Source organism: Ursus americanus, chromosome 3 (assembly GCF_024610735.1).
Source record: "Ursus americanus isolate L20-20 chromosome 3, mUrsAme1.1.p, whole genome shotgun sequence".
In the NCBI taxonomy this organism is placed as follows: domain Eukaryota; kingdom Metazoa; phylum Chordata; class Mammalia; order Carnivora; family Ursidae; genus Ursus; species Ursus americanus.
The window spans coordinates 36,103,480-36,114,294 of NC_142129.1; positions in this window are offsets into that span (position 1 = coordinate 36,103,480).

Here is a 10,815-nt window from a genome sequence, read left to right on the forward strand (position 1 = left end):
GGGGCCATATTTCAGGGTGGCTTTTACTTTGATTAATCCTGAAACAGCAAGTAAGCTGCACAGAGCATGTAATCCAGATAAGGATGCAGGTTGGTGGACATAGCTCCCACTGATTTCCTTCCATCATCCCTCCACATGACTACACATCTGAAGTCTAGCAGCAACCTTGGCCCACATTGAGTGAGATGACCCCAGGTTGGAGGAGCACAGAACTCCATACCTTTTATAACACCAGGCTCTCCATCATCCAGAAATAACTAATACTACACATAAGGCAATACTTTTGCTACAGTGTGAGCCCATTGCCATCCATACAGGCTGCATATCCAGGTTCCAGGCTATGAATGTGTGCTTTGCTTGCATTTGGGGGCACATTCCTTTATCTGCATCCATGTTCATGTCCACTTAGAGGCTTTTATGGGGCAGGCCCAGCCACGGCCTACCACATGATATGCATACGTGTTTTAAATCTGTCATCTAATAAAATTGTTGGCTCCCCAAGAACAAGAACCTTGGTCTCATCATCTCTATTCCTCATGGTACATTAAAAAAGTGTTATCTTTGTAATTATAGATAGTCAGTATATGTTAAATTAACATTTAAGAAATAATTGTTGACTATATTTCTCTAGTTCAAAAACAGAGAGAAACATCTTGAGGAACCTCCATACTGTTTTCCAGAGTGGCTGTACCAACTTGCTTTCCCACCAACAGTGTAAGAGGATTGCCCTTTCTCCATATCCTCACCAGCATTTGTTGTTTCCTGTTCTGTTAATTTTTGCCATTTTAACTGGTGTAAGGTAGTATCTCAAAGATATTAAAAATAGAGCTACCCTACGACCCAGCAATTGCACTACTAGGTATTTACCCCGAAGATACAGAGGTAATGAAAAGAAGGGGCACATGCACCCCAATTTTCATAGCAGCAATGTCCACAATAGCCAAACTGTGGAAAGTGCTGAGATGCCCTTCAACAGATGAGTGGATAAGAAGATGTGGTACATATATAAGGTGGAATATTACTCAGCCATCAGAAAGGATGAATGCCCACCATTTGCATTGACATGGATGAACTGGAGGGGATTATGCTAAGTGAAATAAATCAAGCAGAGAAAGACAATGATCATATGGTTTCACTCATATGTGGAACACAAGGAATGCATGGAGGACCATAGTGGAAGGGAGGGAAAACTGAAGGGGGAAAATCAGAGAGGGAGACCAACCATGAGAGACTATGGACTCCGGGAAACAATCTGAGGGTTTCAGACGGGAGAGGGGAGAGGAGTGAGGGGATGGGGTAGCTGGGTGATGGGTATTAAGGAGGGCACTAATGAATCACTGAACACTACATCAAAAACTAATGATGTACTATACAGTAGCTAACTGAACATAATAAAAACATGAGAATTAGGATTAATGAAATTATTTTTGTTTTACTGAGTTTATTCTCAATTTAAGTTCTGTCAGAACTACTCTGGAGTAAAAGAGAAATCGTTGAAAAAAGAACAGAGAGAAATATGACATACGTGGAAGATATCTCAAATTATGAACTGAGAGGTACTTTTGATAAAATCATCTTAATATATCTTTATGTTTATAGTTACATCAGATCAGTACAAGTGCCAGAAAGATTTAGTCATAGTCCTCATAAGACAGTGGTCCTTAACTCAACATGTTGGCTTTACAACATATTTAAAGAAATTACAAGACTCCCAACAACACTGAGTCACAAAATGACTACAATAGCAGGAGGAAAGGGGAACAGGACACTAGGGCTTTTTCCTAGTCAGGATTTGCCTTTTTATTCAGGAAAGAATATCTTCTCCAGTGACTTCTGCCTAGATCTCACTGGCCAGACTTTTGTCACACAATGATCACTGACCAAAAGGGAATCTAGAAAACAAGTATTTTCAGCTGAGCTTATTGACAATCAAATCTGAGGTTCTGTCAAGAAGAGTAAGGAGGAGATCATGGATGTTGGGTAGGCAGCTAGCAGTGTCTCCTCCATGTACTATGAGACAAAGTTTTCCCATGCTCTAATAAATATCACATATTTGTTACCAACTTAACATTATGTGCTGCCTCTCACCTCTTAGTAGTAGAAAGATGTTAACTCCTCCGATAAAATACAACCTACTCAGTTTAACATTCTATCTAACAGATAACACTATTATGATAAATATACTCATTGCTGCAAAAATAAATTGTACATTAATCTGAATTTGTGGGCACACCTGAGAAGAGTTCTAAGCTCTCATGGGATCTTTTTTTTTTTTTTTGAGAAATATGGTTCAAGAACAATTAACACAAATAAGACGATATTCAAACCTCATTTGAAGGCATAAACATAAAAGCCTGTCTTTGAAAGACTTTAGTCATGGCTTCCTTGGGATTCTTCACATAGTATTAAGCAAAATTAAATGTCTCCCAGATCCAGCTGAGACTTATCATAACCTAGTTCCTGCACGTCTCTCCCAACTCACCTCTCATCACCTAACAACACAGTCTTATGGCAGAAGGGAAGGGAGAGTGTTGTTAGAAGTTCTTCCTCTTATCCCCTCTATCAGCTCCTAGCCAAAAGCTCTTCCCTTCTGCCATATGGAACTCCTGGCAGGTCTTCGAGCTCTTCATGCTCAAGCTTCCAGGCCTCACACAGGCTTGGTGCCTGGCTACCTCTCCTGCTCCTCTTCTCACCCACTACACTTTGCCTAAGTGTCTCCTTTGCTGCCTCAGAATACAAAGTTCATTCCCCCCTTGAGACTTTTGTAACAGCCCTACCTCGCCCCTGAGCTTCCACAATTGCCATTCAGATCTCTGCTCATATGATACCTCCTTGAGGAGGCCTGCCCTACTCTCCATTCTGATGTGGTCCCCTCACCCCACTTACCACCACCCCACGTACGTTATTCTCCTAAAGCACATCCCACCACCTAACGTTTCTCAGGTTCAGTCATTATTTTCTCTTGGCCCTCCTACAAGGTCAGAATGATGAGAAAAGAGATTTCGTTTTCTTCACTGCTGGATCTTCAGTATTGGCTCTTAGTAGATATTCATGTTTACTGAATGAATAACTGGATAAATAACTGAATGTCACTCCTCTGCCTGGAACATCCTTCTCTACCATCTCCCCTCATCCTTTAAGTCACAGATCCTGGGCCTCCCTCCCCCACCCCATCAGGTTTAAATGTCTCTCTTCCATGTTCCTATAGTGCCTTCCCTAGAATAGCATTAATTATGTGTATCGTAATTTTTGATTACCGTTTCCCCATCAGACGCAGAGTGGGCAAAGCCCAAGATCATTAATATGAATCAGACACCAGAGCTTTACAAGCACCTGAGCATTACATGTAGCACATTTGTGCAAATTAGAAAGAGAGGCCAGGGCACCCGGCTTGTTGGGTGGTAATGAGCTGGAATTCAGCCCCCTCACTCCCTTCATCAGGAAACAACCTGGCCATCTGTACACAGTGGCCCTGGTAGACAGTAATTGTTCAGTTCAGTGAGGGGGTGGATTTCCTCTCTATCGGAGCAGTTTTCTTAAGGTGGGGGGGAAAGGATGACACTAACAATTATAGGAAGTCCCCTCCGCCGCTGGTGCTTTTGTAGGTTTTTTTTCTCTTTTTTCCACTTTATTGCAGTATGTTTGACATACCAAAAGCTGTACTTGTTTGATGGATACAACCTGATGAGTTTAGAAATAAGAATACACCAGTGGAACCATCACCACAATCAATGCCATAAACATATCCATCACCTCCAAAAGTTTCCTCCTACCGTGTGTGTGTGTGTGTGTGTGTGTGAGAGAGAGAGAGAGAGAGAGAGAGAGAGAGAGAGAGAGAGAGAGAGAGAGAGAGAGAGAGAGATAAGAACACTTAATTGGAGGGGCGCCTGGGTGGCACAGCGGTTAATTGTCTGCCTTCAGCTCAGGGCGTGATCCCGGCGTTATGGGATCGAGCCCCACATCAGGCTCCTCCGCTATGAGCCTGCTTCTTCCTCTCCCACTCCCCCTGCCTGTGTTCCCTCTCTCGCTGGCTGTCTCTATCTCTGTCAAATAAATAAATAAAATCTTTAAAAAAAAAAACAAAACTCCTAAGCCTTCAAATATATTTTGTTTGCCTTTTTTCTTTTTGTTATGTAGGAGATATTTCTTTGTGGTTATTGGTTTTGGAATTCCATAAACTTTCTCTAATGAAATTTCTGAAAAATAAAAAACAACAAGGTTGTCAAATGTCTTCTAAAAAGAGAATGTTGCTTATCTCACAAAGTTGTGGTTTTATCAATAATACAGTATAAGGCTATGTTAGAAGAGGATTGGAAGCCATAAATACTGTAATATACACAGCCAGACAGTAATCCTTATCACATGTTGTATTGAAAGTGCTTTTCACGAAAACAGCATACATACGGATTTTCCTTTCTTTGAAGAAAGAGCTATCATTGGACTCTTTCATTTGGATATCCTCTGATACTTCATACCAAACCTAATCAAAATCAATTTGTTCTGTGCTGACCCCTCTATCCTAAAACCTACAGCCAGTTCTTCTTCCCCACTTTCTCCGGTAGCACCAATGTTCTGGCCAAGCAACCAGAGAATCTTGAAGTCAAAAAAAGACTTGAGGTCATCTACTTCAAATTCCTGTCTCATCTAGGAAATACTTTGGCAACACAACTGAGATCCTAATCTTTAACTCAGTCTACCAGGATTCAAATCTTGGCTACTTGCAATGGATTCTTAAGCAAATCACTTCACCTCTCTGTGCCTTGGTTTCAATGAGAATAATAAGAGAGCCTATTGCATTGACTTGTAATGAGGAATACATGAAATATTACTATGTATAGCACTTAGCCCAGTGCCCAACACATTGTAAGCACTCAATAAATGTTAGCCTTTAATATTAGGAAGCAGATATTTATCCATCTTTTCTTAAACTCTGGCAGTGCTAAGAATCACCCAACTTTCAAGGCAGATAATTCCAATATTGGATAGTTATCATTTTAAGAAGTCCCATACTCCTTCAACAAACATTCATCAAGTGTCTGCTATGCACAAAATACTATGCTAGAACCTGAGAACAAAGAGATGAGTGAGAATAGTATCTGTCCTCACAAAGTTCCCAATCTATCAAGAATTCAGCACCAAGTGGCCTGTGGCTGTCCTGCCCCCCTTGGAAGTGACACATTTATGTTACCCAGGGATGTGACCAATGAGATCCTTCATCTACCCCTAAGCAACTAGTCCACAGGCTTCCCAGGGAGGTCAGTCCTCTCTTCTGGAGCAAATTACTTTGCTCTTGTGAACCTCCATTTCCTTATGTCTAAATGGGAGTATGCTGCCTATTATGACATTGGATTGTTGTAAAAATAAAATGAGATCATTATATAGTGTTTGTAACCTGCCAAGTATTCTGTAATGATGATACTCCATGTGGTAAGCCAAAGAAAAAAGATGACTCTCCTCATGATGGAATAGTAGATATCAGTCAGCAAGGGAAGACCTTAGATCTTTTGGCTAGAAGCTGATAGAGGGGGTAAGAGAAAGAACTGTACCAAGCCCCCAAATCAGACTTATCAGCAAGGACAAGACTAGACTGAATCAACAAGGCATCCAGCACTGCTCTTGAAACTCTAATTGGTGGTCACATATTTTGTTGGAAGGTCACCAGGTTTTAGATCCAGAAAGACCTAGAGTCAAAGGCCTTATTTAGGGGCGCCTGGGTGGCTCAGTCATTAAGTGTCTGCCTTCGGCTCAGGGCGTGATCCCAGAGTCCTAGGATCGAGCCCCGCATCGGGCTCCCTGCTCCACTGGGAACCTGCTTCTTCCTCTCCCACATCTCCTGCTTGTGTTCCCTCTCTCGCTGGCTGTCTCTCTCTTTCTGTCAAATAAATAAATAAAATCTTTAAAAAAAAAAAGGCCTTATTTATCACTTACTAGCTCCGTTATCTTGTGCAAGATACTCAATCTAAGCCACAGCTTCCTCATTTGTAAATTAGATTCTCTCTCCTGAGAAATTCAGAGTTAGAATGTAGAGACATTCAGAGTCTGGACTAGTCTTTTAAGCAGAGGGGATGTGATATCAAAGAATATAAATTAGCTATTATCTGCCCACCACAGACTTGAAAAAACAACAAAGTCAGTGTGCAGAGAGAAAAGCACCAAACAGCACTGTAGAGAGAAGCAGGGACAGGAGATGAAACTGCCCAGTTCCTGATGTGCTTCTACTTTCAGAGAGCAGAACTTCCTAAGACTCTGCTGAATTTGGGTTCTGGGATCATCCCTGAACTTTTAAAATAAACCCTTTCTTTAGGCTTAAGTTAGGTCTAGGTTTAGGCTTAGTCAGTTTCTATTTCTTGCAAGCCGGAGTAACTGATAGTTTCTTCTTGGCACTCTCCTGTTTCCTTGAGTGATTGTTTCTTGGAGACCCAGGAAGCTGTGCAGGCAGTTGCAAACGGGACTTGCAGAGCCTATCTTACTCTCAGATGAAAGGCAGTAGGAAGTAGGAACAGATTCTCCAACACTTCGGAGGCATGTCAGCATTTTAACATTTTTCTAAACTATGGAGAATGAGTGAACTGCCAAATTTCATTCATCATCAGTGATATGTACTGTGAACCATCCCAGTGAAAACAATTCTGAAGAGTTAGTTTAAAAACCTAAACCAAACTGAACTGACCGTACCAGGTTTATCGCATTGAAATATTTATATTAGTTAGTTCTAAAATTATAATTCTTTCATTAGGAGAAAATTGGCTATTGAACACATTGCTAAAAGACTGAAAATTTTATTAAGACACATTTAATAATTATTTTGTCATTCCATTTAAGAAAGGCTTTTGTAGTTCATTTGAAACAGACACCATTGATTGCCTACCTCAAATCTACCCAATCTTCCCTTCTCATTCACAAAGCCCCAGTTTTGTCCAGATTTCCAACCCCCTTTGAATGGCTGTGCTTCAGGGAAGGATAGACCTAGCCCCAGCTCCAGGCACTGGGTCATGAGTGATCCTATGATTGATTCCTCTTATGAATGGTTGGTTTAGTCTTGGATACACAACATAATTCTAACCAATGAGGTGTTAAGAGTTGAGGGGTTTGCACGGAAGACTTCTCTTTTCCCAAGAGAAATACAAACAAAGAGTTGGTCTTCTCTTTCTCTGGATATTGTCACTTGAGACCAGTGACAGTAAACAAAGCTAACATACCAGGAATTGCAAGACAGAAGGATTACAGAAACTGGATGAGATTTCTGAGACACTCAATTACCAAGTAGCATCACCTACCACCTCTAGACCACTCATTATGTGAGATTTAAAAAGTACTTAGTATTTAAGTCAATTTTAACCAGAGATTTCTGTGACTTGGGGCTGAAAGGATCCCAACTGATATTGTTATATCTCACAATCTCTTTAAAATGATGGCAGCATTTGGCAATTTCTAACATTCTTATATGTGTTTAAAAGTGAGTTGAATAAAAATAATCCCTCAACTATTCCCCTACAACCCTTAAAAGTTCCGTATGTTCCAAGAAAGAAAATGTCTTTGAAATCCTCACTCCTGTCATCTGCTGTTTTGTACATAGACTGTACCAACATCGTGCCACTGCCCACTTCATGCCGCCTCCACAGAAGTCTGTCCAAGGACACCCTGTTAACACTCTTTATTTGGAGAATTTCCTTTCCTTCACTCGCACTATTATTGTATGAGAGTGTTTTCTGGGCTTTTTTCCCCAGTACCCTTTTCTTTCTCCCTCTTTGCCATTCCTAGTTAAGAGTGATCTTCCTTGGGGAGCCTGGGTGGCTCAATCCGTTCAGCGTCTGCCTTCGGCTCAGGTCCTGATCCCGGGGTCTTGTGATCAAGTTCTGCCGCCGACTCCCTGCTCAGCAGGGACTCTGCTTCTCCCTCTCCCTCTGCCTACCTCTCCCCATGCTTGTGCTCTCTCTTTCTCTCTCTATCAAATAAATAAATAAAATCTTTTTTAGAAAGTGATCTTTCTTAAGATAAATCCCATCACTATCTCCATGTAGACTTTCCAAATCGCACCTTTGTCTCTGCAGAATGGACTATCCCCTCCGAGGTGGTAAAAAGTGCATTTTCTGAAGTCAGACTGTTAGGATTTGAGCTCTGGCTCTATCCTTTACCAGATGCAAGTTACTGAATCTCTGTGCTTCAGTTTCCTCTTCTATAAAGTGGTACCGATCAATAGTGCTTTTAGAATTGTTGGGAAAATTAAATAAGACATGTTAGCACTTAGCACATGCCAGGCACATAGTAAATACCCATCAACGTAATAATGCTGTGATTATGATTACAGAAAATCTATGGCTTGCATTGCACCAACTTCTCTATATTTTTCTTTACCAGGCTTTAGTTACTTGCATCTAATTCATTTTTGTAGCTCAGCATCTAGCACTGGCCTGAAAAGTAGGCACTCCATGAACACTTTTTGACTGAACGACCATGTTACTGCCTGGCTCATAACCCTTCACTGGCTCCTGATTACCTGTAGTACAAAATCCATACACTTTAACACGGTTTACAAAACTTCTGATACCTGGCTCCTACACATCTATCTCGCTTCATTTTTTTTTTTCTTTTTTTTTAGAAAGACAGCCAGTGAGAGAGGGAACACAGCAGGGGGAGTAGGAGAGGAAGAAGCAGGCTCCCAGTGGAGGAGCCTGATGCAGGGCTCAATCTCTGGGATAATGCCCTGAGCCGAAGCCAGACGCTTAATGACTGAGCCACCCAGGCGCCCCTATCTCACTCCATTCTACATCCCACCTAAGCAAGATCACTTGTAGCTCTCCAAACAAACATTTCCTTCAACTGGGAATGTATTCCCAGGCCCTTTCTCCAAACCTGGTGAATTTCTTCCGACATTTGAGACCCAAATCAAGTATCTTTTCTTATAAAGTCTTTCCTGACGGTCCTATAGCTGGCCACCAACTCCAGAAACAGAGGCAAATACATAATAGTTTTGTTGGTATTATGTTACATTATAGGATGAAATAACAGATCTGCATTTTCAGACTTCATGGCCATGCTGTAGCTGGAACTGATCCCTAACCTCCCTTGTGCTCCCACAGTATCTTCTGCCTCTTTCATGAAGCACTGATTACCCAAGATGCAACACACAGAGGCCCTGCCTTATTGATCTGTATATGCCAACAACCCAACTCCATGACTGACACAGGTGAAGCACTCAGCAAATATTTGTCAAATAAACAAAATGTCAACAAATACTATGGATCATCTATGTGTTAGGCAAGGAAAACTGCCACTCATTGAATTATTGATAGTGAATATCCCTAGCATACAAAATCCTGCCTGCAATCACTCTCATCCTTGTTGCTCTGGATAGTAAAGCGAAATGCTTGCCATATGCCCTGGTGATTTCATATTGCATTGCTTATAGTCAGCTTTCTCTCATGGTTAAAACATGTCTTCTTTGAACAAATATTTGCATGTTTTAAAAAGGAAAAAATTAAGGAAATGTGGTTTATAATCAGTCAATGTTATTTGATGCCTTCAAGAAGAAAAGTATCAACAGAGTAAAATGAATAAAATATTTCAAAATTAATGATACATTAACATATGAATGTTTTTATTAATAAGAGAAAATTAAAATTTTACAAAGAGCTATTATCTAAACTGACTAGATAAATGTATTGCTGTTAAGGTCAACTTTAACTTATACTGGCTGATAGAGCTCATGTATATAGTTGCAGTCAGATCATGTGGCATTTCAACTAGTGAACTAGGGGTCCCCCACCTCCTCTACCTGCAGCAGATTTCCTCCAGATGATGGTAAAAATTCTAAGCCAGGGGCACCTGGCTTATCAGTCAGATAAGTGTCGGACTCTTGGTTTCGGCTCAAGTCATTATATCAGGGTCGTGAGATCGAGCCGCATGTTGGACTCCACACTCAGCACAGAATCTGTCTGGGACTCTCTCTCTCCCTCTGCCCTTCCTCCTGCTCTTACATGCCCTCCCTCTCTCAAATAAGTAAATCTTAAAAAAAAAAAAAAAAATCCCAAGTCAGTTTCCTCTCAGCAAACTCTCTAATGAAATAGTATTTCTTAAAGATGACATTTGCCCAGAAAAATAAACACTTAACATGACAGTTTCATGAGACAGTCTGTGAAGTGGAAGATAGCCTCTGGCTAGTGATGAAAACCACATTGTCAGATGCATGTTTCACAGCTGCATACTGGCTGGTCTAATGAGGGAACCATTTAGAGGCTCTCCCTGCTTTAATAATGACTTGTCTTGGGAAGCTTCACTCTCTCCCATAGTAGAGTAGCTTATAATTTCATGGTCACTATGACCATTCTTAACCTTTAAGAGATGCTCCAGATCTGGGGGAAGTCATATTTTCAATCTGATTTTGAGTATTGCAGTAGGGAGGTAATGCCGTCATCACTCATTGAAATCTAAAGTAAAATTATTGTCACCCAATAAAGAATTACTCTGTTCGTCGTTAATCCAACCTATAAAAGTCAACTTGCAAAGTGAGCCATTATAAATATGTATTCATGGCACAAAAGCACCCAAAACTAGGACTGCCAAGTTGGCACTTAAAGCCTCTCGGCTGAAGTTGATAAAATGACCAGGGTGATTCAAAAAATATTGAACGCTTCCAAAGTGGACTACTCAGTAATCAGGTAATAAACAATCACATATGTACTAAACTGTGGGTGACCTTTTAAATGTCCAGCCATAAGGAAAGTATTAGGTTTTGACTACATGTTTATCTTTGTTAACTGTTCAATTCTTTTTAAATCATTCTATACAATACTATGGGTATTCTAATCTGAGGTC